A 13,269-nucleotide genomic window follows, 5' to 3' on the forward strand; every position below is an offset into this window, starting at 1 on the left:
CCCAACTATAAACACCATCATAAACACCACCATTTACCAGAAAAATCTTGTGTTTTCAGCTTTAATATCTCATGTATTTCACCAATCCAATTCTGACCTATAGCAGCCTAGTTTCGAAGGTACCCCAATACAGTTATGGTAAGAAAACATCAATTTAATTCCTGTGTACTTGCACAACCCCATATCAGAAAACATTGTGACAGTATGGAAAATGCAAATTAAAAAATAAAACTAAAAACAGGAAAGGTGTTGGGTAGGTGATGGTTTAGTGCAGGGGTGGCCAAGTTCGGTCCTCGAGAGCCACATTCCTGACACTCTTAGTTGTCTCCCTGCTTCAACACACCTGAATCCAATGAAAGACTCGTTAGCAGACCTTTAATGAGCCTTTCATTGGATTCAGGTGTGTTGGAGCAGGGAGACAACTAAGAGTGTCAATAATGTGGCTCTCGAGGACTGAACTTGGCCACCCCTGGTCTAGTGGTTATGCGGTTATATTCAAACCCCTGTCAGCGCTATATAAATGCAGTCTGTTTCCCATGGATGCAGTGAGCCCTGCATTATTTAATTGTAGACAGAATGAACAAAAGATATTTCATGTTTTGTGTGGTCAGCTTCATTACATGTATGTACAGCCATTCCTGCAATCAAGGTATGCGACACATTCTAACAAAAAAAAATGGGACAATTTAGGGCAAGTCAATAAAATAAATAAGGTTATTTCAAACAAGTGATGTTACAGTCATGATTTGGTACAAAAGCAGTAGCCATCAAAGGCTGAGTCTTTGAGGAGCAAAGATAGGCAAAGGTTTATCAGTAAATATCTGAGAAAATTATTGGATTGTTTAAAAACCATTCTGTTGTGTGGGCCGCTGAAGAGGAGGTACTGCTGGCCCACCACCACCAGAGGGCGCCCTGCTTGGAGTGCGGGCTCCAAGCACGAGAGGGCGCCAGACCCAGAAGAAGTGACAGCTGTCACTCATCCTCTGCACCAGCTGTCACTCATTTATCATCACCACCATAAAAGCCGGACTGCAACTCCACCTCCCCGCCGAGAAATCGACTACCAGTACCAAGGTAATTTCTCTGCTGACTAATACGTTGTCTAACATTGTTCTGTGTGCAGTCGCATTCCTGTGAAGACCCAGAAGAGGGACAAACAGGAGCTGCACGAGTGTGTGTGATTTGGAGGTGGAGGTGCTCCCTCCTAACGGTGTCTGGACTGTAAATTACTGAGTGTGCGGACTCACACTCACACATCATATTTCTGCTTTCTGCCAGCAGTACCAGGGTCGACAGTCGAAGACAGAGGCCACCTGGGGACTCGGGACTTGGCGGCTCCGGTGTTCTTCAGACCGTTGGTGGTGGAAGCCGTGTGGGACGCGGCTTCTCTCTCGTCGGGCGTCTTCTATCTTCGAGCCTGCCCACACATCACCTGGTGTTTATTGACTGTGAAAATTACGACACGTTTCGTTGTGTATTATCACAACATTAAATTGTTACCTTTGGCTTACTCATTGTCCGTTCATTGCGCCCCCTGTTGTGGGTCCGTGCTAACGACCCTTCCCAACAGGATTTCTCGGCCATCGTCATGGACTCCGAGGGGCGTCAACTCAAGCTTGAACGGCCAATGGAAGAGCCAGAGCGCAGGCGTCAGCGGGAGGCGGGTTGAGTGAGCTGCAGCAGATCTTAAACCGCCTTCAAGGCCCGGTTAGAATTAGTGACCAAGCAGAGTGTCCTCCTTAATCGGAGGGTGGAGGCTCTCACCGCCAGGGTGGAAGCGCGCGATCAGGGCGCTGCTGCAGCCACTCCTCTGGCTGGTCCTGGGCCTGTATCAGACGTTCCACTGGTCGTTCAACGAACCCCCCCAACCGTCCCCTGAAGCATACATAAGCCCTCCGGAACCGTACGGGGGCTGTGTCGAGACGTGCGCGGACTTCCTCATGCAGTGTTCGCTCGTCTTTTCACAGCGCCCCGTCATGTACGCATCAGACGCTAGCCGGGTGGCTTATGTTATTAATTTGCTTCGAGGAAAGGCACGCGCATGGGCTACGGCGCTTTGGGAGCAGAATTCACCGGCTCCTAACGTCTTATACTGGGTTCGTACGGGAATTCAAACAAGTGTTTGATCATCCCAACAGAGGCGAGACCGCTTCGAACGTGCTGCTGTCGATGAGACAGGGGCGCCGTAGCGCAGCCGAGTATGCAGTCGACTTCCGCATCGCGGCAGCAAGGTCCGGCTGGAATAACGTTGCGCTCCGCGCCGCCTGTGTAAATGGACTGTCCCCGGTCCTTAAGGAGCACCTACTGGCCAAGGAGGAACTGGGGGAATTTGACGGGCTGATCGATTTGGTTATACGCTTAGACAACCGTTTAAATGAGCATCGTCGGGAGCAGGCCGGGGGGCGTGACCGGGCACGAGCCGTCCCTCCCCCTTCCGGTTCCGACAAGGTGGCGTCGTCCCCACGCTTCACTGCCAGAGAGCTCCGTGTGGCTACGGCTCCCCCTGCTGAGGAGGCTAGGGACACGAGCAGGGCCAAATTAAAATCAAAAATCAGACAAAGGAGGCTGGCCCGCGGGGAGTGTTTTGTCTGCGGCTCTTGCGAGCACATGCAGAAGGACTGCCCTAAAACGGTCAAACTACAACGCCCGTCCTTAGAAACTGGGCTAAGGGTGGGTCATAACACGCACGCGGGAAAACCCCGCAAATCTGCACGAATCCCAGTAACAATCCTTTGTGGGGATTTAACCCTTCATGCCCCAGCACTGATAGACACGGGGTCTGAAGGGAATCTGCTGGACAGCAGATGGGTAAAGGAAGTAGGGCTCCCTCTGGTGGCTCTGCCGGCACCATTGCAGGTGTGAGCACTAGATGGCACCCTGCTTCCATTAATCACACATCAGACACAACCAGTGACTTTGGTTGTGTCTGGGAATCACAGGGAGGAGATAGTGTTCCATGTAACACCTTCTACCTCCCGAGTGATTTTGGGCTTTCCATGGATGGTGAAGCACAATCCCCGGATTGATTGGCCATCTGGGGTTGTGACGCAGTGGAGCGAAACCTGCCACCGGGAGTGCTTAGGATCCTCGGTTCCTCCCGGCACTACGGCTAATGAGGAGGTCAAAGTTCCCCCCAATCTATCGGCGGTGCCAAAGGAGTACCACGATCTTGCTGACGTTTTCAGCAAAGATCTGGCACTCACTCTTCCCCCGCACCGACCGTATGATTGTGCCATCGATTTGGTCCCGGGCGCTGAGTACCCGTCCAGTAGGTTGTACAACCTCTCACGTCCGGAACGCGAATCAATGGAGACCTACATCCGGGACTCCTTAGCTGCTGGGCTGATCCGGAACTCCACCTCCCCGATGGGTGCTGGTTTCTTTTTTGTGGGCAAGAAAGACGGCGGACTCCGTCCATGCATTGATTACAGAGGGCTGAACGAGATCACGGTTCGCAACCGATACCCGTACCTCTGTTGGATTCAGTGTTCACGCCCCTGCATGGAGCCCAAATTTTCACAAAATTGGATCTTAGAAACGCGTACCACCTGGTTCGGATCCGGAAGGGAGACGAATGGAAGACGGCATTCAAACACCCCGTTAGGTCATTTTGAGTACCTGGTCATGCCGTTCGGCCTCACTAACGCCCCCGCGACGTTCCAAGCTTTGGTAAATGACGTCTTGCGGGACTTCCTGCATCGGTTCGTCTTCGTATATCTGGACGATATACTCATCTTTTCCCCGGACCCTGAGACCCATGTGCAGCATGTACGTCAGGTCCTACAGCGGTTGTTGGAGAACCGGCTGTTTGTAAAGGGCGAGAAGTGCGAGTTCCACCGCACTTCTTTGTCCTTCCTGGGGTTCATCATCTCCTCCAACTCCGTCGCCCCTGATCCGGCTAAGGTTGCGACGGTGAGAGATTGGCCCCAACCAACAAGCCGCAGGAAACTACAGCCGTTCCTAGGCTTTGCAAATTTCTACAGGAGGTTCATTAAAGGTTACAGTCAGGTAGTTAGCCCCCTGACTGCCCTGACCTCCACCAAGGTCCCCTTCGCCTGGTCGGATCGGTGCGAAGCCGCGTTCCAGGAGTTGAAACGCCGGTTCTCGACTGCACCAGTTCTGGTGCAGCCTGATCCTGATCGCCAGTACATAGTAGAAGTGGACGCCTCTGACTCAGGGATAGGAGCCGTGCTGTCCCAGAGCGTGGAGGCTGATAAAGTCCTCCATCCTTGTGCCTTTTATTCCCGCAGGTTGACCCCAGCTGAACGGAACTATGACGTCGGCAATCGGGAACTTCTTGCGGTGAAGGAGGCTCTTGAAGAGTGGAGACACCTGCTGGAGGGGGCATCGTTGCCCTTCACGGTTTTCACAGACCATCGGAACCTGGAGTACATCCGGACCGCCAAGCGGCTGAACCCCAGGCAAGCCCGCTGGTCTCTGTTCTTCGGGCGCTTTGACTTCCAGATCACGTATCGCCCCGGGACCAAGAACCAAAAACCAGATGCATTGTCCCGGGTGCACGAAGAAGAAGCCAAAGCGGGGCTGTCGAAACCCCACCGAGACCATCATCCCCGAGTCCACTGTCGTGGCCACCCTCACCTGGGACGTGGAGAAAGACCGTCCGGGAGGGCCTGACAAGGAGCCCGGACCCGGGACTGGCCCCAAGAACAGACTGTATGTCCCACCAGAGGCAAAAAGCTGCCGTATTGGACTTCTGTCACGGGTCCAAGCTCTCCTGTCATCCCGGAGTGCGTAGGGACCGTGGCAGTAGTCCAGCAGCGCTTCTGGTGGGCGTCCCTGGAAACCGACGTCCGGGACTACGTCCAGGCCTGTACCATCTGCGCCAGGGGCAAGGCAGACCATCGGAGGACGACGGGACTCCTCCAGCCCCTGCCAGTGCCTCATCGCCCCTGGTCTCACATCAGCCTAGACTTCATCACGGGCCTCCCGCCGTCCCAGGGCAACACCGTTATTCTCACGATAGTGGACCGGTTCTCCAAGGCGGCCCACTTCGTGGCCCTCCCGAAGCTCCCGACAGCCCAGGAGACGGCAGACCTTCTGGTCCACCACGTCATGCGGCTGCATGGGATACCATCGGACATTGTATCAGATCGTGGTCCCCAGTTCTCTTCGCAGGTGTGGAAGAGTTTCTGTAAGGAGCTGGGGGCCACCGTGAGTCTCTCGTCCGGGTACCACCCCCAGACCAACGGCCAGGCAGAGCGGGCTAACCAGGAGTTGGAACAGGCCCTTCGCTGCGTCACCTCTGCGCACCCGGCGGCCTGGAGTCACCATCTGGCCTGGATCGAGTATGCCCATAACAGCCAAGTCTCGTCTGCTACCGGCCTCTCCCCTTTTGAGGCATGTTTGGGGTTCCAGCCCCCATTGTTCCCGCTGGTGGAGGGAGAGGTCGGTGTGCCCTCGGTCCAGGCCCACCTCAGGAGGTGCCGCCGGGTGTGGCGGACCGCCCGCTCTGCCCTGTTAAAGGCCCGGACGAGGGCCAAGACCCATGCAGACCGCCGACGTTCCCCGGCCCCCACATACCAGCCCGGGCAGGAGGTGTGGCTCTCGACCAAGGACATCCCTTTGTGTGTCGACTCCCCAAAGTTGAAAGACAGGTTCATCGGACCCTTTAAGATCCTCAAGATCATCAACCCGGCCGCAGTGAAGCTTCAACTCCCGGCTTCACTGCGGATTCACCCTGTCTTTCATGTTTCCCGTCTCAAACCACACCACACCTCGCCCCTCTGTACTCCGGGACCTACACCGCCTCCTGCCCGGCTCATTGACGGGGAGCCTGCCTGGACAGTCCGCAGGCTCCTGGACGTCCGTCGTAAGGGCCGGGGTTTCCAATATCTGGTGGACTGGGAGGGGTATGGACCTGAAGAACGCTCCTGGGTGAAGAGGAGCTTCATCCTGGACCCGGCCCTCCTGGCCGAGTTCTACGCAAGACATCCGGACAAGCCTGGTCGGACGCCAGGAGGCGCCCGTTGAGGGGGGGGTCCTGTTGTGTGGGCCGCTGAAGAGGAGGTACTGCTGGCCCACCACCACCAGAGGGCGCCCTGCTTGGAGTGCGGGCTCCAAGCACGAGAGGGCGCCAGACCCAGAAGAAGTGACAGCTGTCACTCATCCTCTGCACCAGCTGTCACTCGTTTATCATCACCACCATAAAAGCCGGACTGCAACTCCACCTCCCCGCCGAGAAATCGACTACCAGTACCAAGGTAATTTCTCTGCTGACTAATACTTTGTCTAACATTGTTCTGTGTGCAGTCGCATTCCTGTGAAGACCCAGAAGAGGGACAAACAGGAGCTGCACGAGTGTGTGTGATTTGGAGGTGGAGGTGCTCCCTCCTAACGGTGTCTGGACTGTAAATTACTGAGTGTGCGGACTCACACTCACACATCATATTTCTGCTTTCTGCCAGCAGTACCAGGGTCGACAGTCGAAGACAGAGGCCACCTGGGGACTCGGGACTTGGCGGCTCCGGTGTTCTTCAGACCGTTGGTGGTGGAAGCCGTGTGGGACGCGGCTTCTCTCTCGTCGGGCGTCTTCTATCTTCGAGCCTGCCCACACATCACCTGGTGTTTATTGACACGTTTCGTTGTGTATTATCACAACATTAAATTGTTACCTTTTGGCTTACTCATTGTCCGTTCATTTGCGCCCCCTGTTGTGGGTCCGTGCTACGACACCTTCCCAACACATTCTCCTCAAAGAAACATTCATAAAGAATTTCATATTTCTCCCTCTACAGTTCATACTATCATTAACTGATTGAAGGAATCTGGAGGAATTACAGTGCAAAAAGACCAAGCACACAAGCCTAAGCTGCACACCTTTGATCTATCCCTGACAGTACTGCATCAAAAACCATCATTCATCAATAGCTGATATAACCACATGGGCATTACTTTGGAAAATGTTTGCTAACCACGACAACACATACCTACATTCATAAATGGCACTAAACACTTTATGAGGCAAAGAAGCCTGCACGTATTACAAAGGTGTGATTGTGTTAGAATAGGTTACAAGTACTGGACTGGCCAGCCTTTAGTCCCCAGAACTGACAGCAGACAAAACACTATTTGTCAGCAGTAAAACAACAGAATAACAGACAGGATAAAAAAATGTGGTAGCTGGGAGCTAGCCCTTTGCTTAACTAACAGACCCAGAATTTAAATATGAGACTGAGACCTGCTTCACTGTTAGTAACACAATTATGAAAGAGAAGGGAAAAAAAATGGTTGAGCAGAACACTCATACATTAGTCACACTAAAGGGAAAACAGATGGGTCTTTAATCTAGACTTGAATGATTCCAGAGAATCAGACTGTTTTATCTCAGTCAGCAGGCTGACTATTCTATGGAACAGGTGCACGGTAAGAAAGCTCTGTGGCCTGCTGACTTCTTTTTTAACTTTGGAACAAACAGTAGTCCTGCCTCTTGAGAATGCAAAACATGGGCTGGTATATACAGTTTAATAAGGTCAAATAGAAAGGAAGCCACTAGTCCATAATGGATTTTGTATGTTAATAACACAATCTTAAAATCTGCTCTGACATGGACAGGAAGCCAGTGAAGGGAGGCCACATTCGGGGTAATATGTTAAAACTTCCTGCTCCTAGTCAGAACTCTAGCAGTTCTTATAACAGTACATTAAAAATGGAAATTACGTTTGCATGAAATCTTTTTTTTTATGTTTAACCCCTTAACACCTGAATTTATATAGCTGTATATAAAAAAAATGTTTTGTGTGTGTTTTTGCCTTTAAGTAGATGGTAAATAATGTTGAGACTATTAATTACACTTTTGCATAAAAAATAAATAGTAATTTTGGTATTTTGGTAATAATTTATGTTATAATGTTATAATAATAATAATAATAATAATAATAGTATGTTGCAAATTTGTGACAACAGGCATATTGGTCAATTTGGTATGTTGCATATTTGAGTCAAATATTGTAGCATATATGCGACAATAGGCGTTAAGGGGTTAATATGTTGGAGACCTTAAATGCAGTAATGGATGTATATTAATACATGAAATGAAGTTGATCAGACAAAACATGAAATATATTGGATTCATGAAGTATGAAATGAAGAAGTCAAAGTAAAAATAAGGATCACAGGGTATATATATATATATATATATATATATATATATATATATATATATATATATATATATATATATATATATATATATCTATATATATATATATATATATTTCACTTTCCATATAGGCACAACGTTTTCTGATATTGGGTTGTACTTGAATATTTGTAGAATGCAAATCATTGGGGAAGGAGTATAAACTGGATTCACTGAAAAAAGAAAGTGTTTTGTGCACACTCAAAATTGTTTGTAAAAAACTTTTTATTTTATCTTGCTGTAAAATTGCAGGTAAAATGAAAAGAAAACTGCTGCACTTAAAAAAAAGACTCACTGGATGAACTCAATTCAATTATAAATATTTACATATTAATAAATATATGAAGCCCCATCTCAAATAAAGTGCACCCCTGCAAGATAATTTACTTTAATTTAGTTGGGACTACATATATTTATGAGACAGAAATCCAATCCAGTGAGCCAGCTTTAGTCTTTTTTGAGAAGATACTGTAATTTATGCATTAATCAGTGTCAATCTTCAGATAAAAGACGATAAAATACAAGTACCATAGAAAATTTAGAAAATTAGCATTCATGTTTTTTTCTGATTCCAAAGAGATCTACAATAGAAAATATTAGGGTGCCATTAAAACAATCCAAACATTTTCTTGGAAAGAATACCATATGTAAAATGGGCAATATAATGTATTGTATGTGTAGATGACTGTATAGAGACTGTGTCACAGCTGGCTGTGAAAATAAACCACTATTTTAGATTAATTAAATACAGCACCAATAACATAATAATTTTTTAAGTTGTGTTTAATCACACTTTGATCAGTTTTGTTTTGATGTCACTGACGTGGTCTGTAATTAACCAGTGTTTTTGAGAACAATAACAGGTTTGGATGTGCATGTGCGGTTTAGGCAGCAGAAAATGAATAAACAACAGCTCCAGACCAGAAGATTTGTTGTTGTTCCTGGTTTTTTGTTTGTTTGTTTTTTTCTGATTATTGTTTTTTTATAGCACCAAGGAAAAATAACGCTATGAGCACATCAACGGCACACGGATTAACTCATGTTGCTATTTGAAGTGAGGAATAAGAGAGAATAAGAGCATCATTAGTTTCCTGCTGCTCAACAACACATGGAGGTGAAATATCTCTTAAATACTTTTCATACCAAAGTGAATTGCTGTAATAACTGTCATGGTTATATCTCAAATGTGGTGGTTTGTGTGTGAACCAACCTTTAAAAAAGTTTAAAATGCTTGAGTCATGATGTTTTTTATCCAGTTTTTAATCTTCAATGGGCAAATTTTAAAATTAAATGGTATTGGATTCAGTGATGTTAAAGGGGTCATACTGTGACAACACACACACACACACACACACACACACACATATATATATATATATATATATATACACTGTCAACAGAGAAGCCCTTTGGCTAATCCTGGAGCAGCTCGGCTGCCCGAACAAGATGATCCGCATCATCCGCCTCTTTCATGATGGCATGGTCGGCTCTGTTTTAATCAGAGGCGGTACCTCAGCCCCGTTTGCAATATCTAACGGGGTAAAGCAGGGCTGTGTCCTTGCCCCAGTGCTGTTTAACCTCTTCTTCTCCTGCGTTTTGAACCGCGCCCTCTGTGATCTCAATAATGGGGTGTATCTAAGGTACAGGTTGTATGGATCCCTCTTCAATTTATGAAGACTGGCGGCCAGCACGAAGACTACTACCAAGCTGATCCAAGAAGCCCTCTTTGTGGATGACTGCGCTTTGATGACGCATACAGAATCAGACCTCCAAGCTGAGAGCTGAGAGCTCTTCACCAACCTGCACCCGGATCGACAGCCCCTTCACCGATAATCACCATTGATGGCCATAAACTAAAGGCTGTAGACCAGTTTACATACCTAGGGAGTGTAATCTCAGCTGATGGATCCCTAGATAAGGAAAAAGCGGCCAGAATCAGCAAGGCCAGTCAATCCTTCGGACGCCTTCAATCCCGTGTGTTAGCCAACTGAAACATTGAAATGCACACCAAAATCAAAGTATACAGTGCCGTCGTCCTATCCAGTCTCATGTATGGTTGTGAGTCCTGGACCCTCTACAAGAGGCACTTGAAGCAGCTTGAGTGATTCCATATGAAATCGTTGCGAAGTCTGCTTGGAGTAAAATGGCAAGACAAAGTGACCAACCTTGAAGTCCTGGAACGGACCGGCCTCGTCAGTATTGAGGCCATGGTCCTTAAGACTCAGCTCCGCTGGACAGGCCACGTCCTCCGAATGGACAGCTCACGGCTTCCACGCCAGCTTCTTTATGGTGAGCTTGCGCAAGGAACACGATCAGTCGGACGCCCAAAGAAACGGTTTAAGGACGCCGTAAAGGACAACCTGAAACTGTGCGGCCTGGCTCCAAACAAACATGAAGCCTATGCTTCAAATATAACTGAATGGAGGTCCTTTGTAGAGAGGGCCCATGCAAACTTTGAGACTGCACGACGGGACCGTATTGCCAGCACCAGGAGTAGGCGAAAAGCAAGGATTTGTTGTGTGGGCCGCTGAAGAGGAGGTACTGCTGGCCCACCACCACAAGATGGCGCCCTGCTTGAAGTGCGGGCTTCAAGCACGAGAGGGCGTCGGAGCAACCAGGAGTGACAGCTGTCACTCATCATCCGTACCAGCTGTCACTCATCCACTACTCATCACCACCACCATAAAGGCCGGACTGCAACTCCACCTCCCCGCCGAGAAATCAGCTACCATTCAGGTAATTTCTCTGCTGACTAACACGTTGAGTAATAATCTGAACTTCTGTTGCAGCCATTTCCCTGGTGTTTTCCTTGTCTGTGGGATTGGCGTTTGGTGTGACAGCGACGGCTTCGCCTCACACTCCAAACCAGATAAGTGGTTAACCAGGAGCTGCACGAGTGTGTGATTGGAGGTGGAGGTTCTCCCTCCTTTACTAAACACTGACTGTGGGATTACTGAGTGTGCGAACTCACACTCATCAGTACTGTCTCTGTTCTCTGCCAGCAGTACCGGGTCTGACTGCTGAAGACAGCGGCCACCTGGGGCGCAGGGCTTGGCGGCTCCGGTGTTCTTCAGCTCCGTTGGTGGTGGAAGCTGTGTGGGGATCCAGCTCTTCTCTCGCCAGGCGTCTTCTATCGTCGAGCCTGCCCACACGTCACCTGGTGTATGATTGACAGTCACCATATTGTTATTGTCTGTACGTCGTTGTGCGATTCACAACATTAAATTGTTACTTTTGGCTTATCCATTGTCTGTTCATTAACGCCCCCTGTTGTGGGTCCGTGTCACGTCACTTTCTCAACAGGATTCCTAGACCTGACTCTCAACTATTCCAATGCCCTTTGTGCTCTAGAGTCTGTGCATCAAGAATTGGCCTGAACAGCCACACAAGGGCCCACCAGAGAAAGCAGCAGAACTGACATCATCGATGACGATGGTCAAATATATATGAAAGTGATTTGAATATAAGGATTTGTATGTGTGTATATATATATATATATATATATATATATATATATATATATATATATTAGGGATGTGAATCGTACAACTCACGATTGAATTCGATTCCGATTCTTGGGGTGACGATTCGATTCAGAATCGATTTTCAATTCAAAGAGCTCTGAGAAATAGTTATATTACTTAAAAAATGTTTATGTTTAAGAAAATGCAGCTTTACAGGGTTAATCAAGTGATTCTAGATGTAAATTTACTTATCTGCTTTGCTCGTTCAGGTTGGCTGTTTAGCGAAGCACTCGTCAGTAGTCGGCAGATACCGCTGCTCCCCTCTTTTAGCTCCGGGTGATGACGTAGCATGTGGGCTTGCGGATTTGAAGTGTTTCTGAAGTACTTGACTTTTATTTTGCAGATTTTGCACACTGCATAAGTCATGTCATGCTCCTTCTCACGCAGCAAATAATAAAATCCAAAATGCGCCCAAACATTTGCCTTCAGCAAAGACGGTGTTGGCTGAATTAGCTCTTCGTCCGCCATGCTAAGCTGCAGCTCACGAATGTTTGAAGCACGCAGCGAGTAAGCAAGAAAATGTTAAAAAAAAATGCTTTTTAAAAATCGATTCTTGGACATTTTGGATCGATTCAGAATCGTAATAAATAAGAATCGCGATTCGGACATGAATCGATTTTTTCCGACACCCCTAATATATATATATATATATATATATATATATATATATATTGGCTGAATATCCTTTATGGATATAATGAGAACACTTATCTATGTCTCTATGTCATCTTCCTGAACTGTGATCCTCTTGCTCAATGGCATCTGAGATGTTCTGATGAAACTTAATTAAAGCTATGGATTAGAGGAAGATTAAAATATTAACCATATGTTCAGTGCTCCCTTTGAGAGGATATTTCTCATTCATTCTGTTTAGTGCAGCACTTTGGCACCTTCATCTCCCGAGGAAATTGAGGTCCCTTCTATATATGCAGGGCATGATTAAAAAAACCTTTTATAACTCTGCAGTAGCATCAGGTACTTTGGAGGAAGCATCCAGAGGAAGTAATAATCGGGATAGCCAGCACGGACTTGAGGTGTCCTCTGGCTTCCGTGGAGGAGGCGGGAGAGATGAAAATGACAACTAGGCTGTCACCCATGTTGATCAATTCCTCCCATCTCCTCTATGCAACACAGATAGCTCCATCAGCGGCTACAGTTTAGAGCGAGAGAGAGGTATTGATCCTGTGAGAGTGAACATTTAAGACGCAATACTACCATTCTCTCATACACTCATATTCCTCAGGGTGCATCTATTGAATATAAGGATTTGTATAGCACATTTTTGTTGAGCCAGTGAGTTCACACAGAAACACCAACATTCTATTTTTATACCTGTCTGACTTATGATTCTGGAATTGCTTCAGTGTGTGAGTGTATGGTTAATATGAGGCATCACTGTAAAGTTATGGACGTGCCAAACCTATAAAAAAAATTTAACTTATTCTTCAGAAAATGTGGTACATAGGGCATTCATTAACTTACAACAATCACATCATCATGATTCAATCCAGTGCCATACACATTTAAAGTGAGTTTAAATCCTTTAATGAGGATCCATTGGAGGGTAAGTCTGGTGCCAGCAGCCAC

The sequence above is a fragment of the Thalassophryne amazonica genome, chromosome 12 (genome assembly GCF_902500255.1).
Source record: "Thalassophryne amazonica chromosome 12, fThaAma1.1, whole genome shotgun sequence".
Classification (NCBI taxonomy): Eukaryota; Metazoa; Chordata; class Actinopteri; order Batrachoidiformes; family Batrachoididae; genus Thalassophryne; species Thalassophryne amazonica.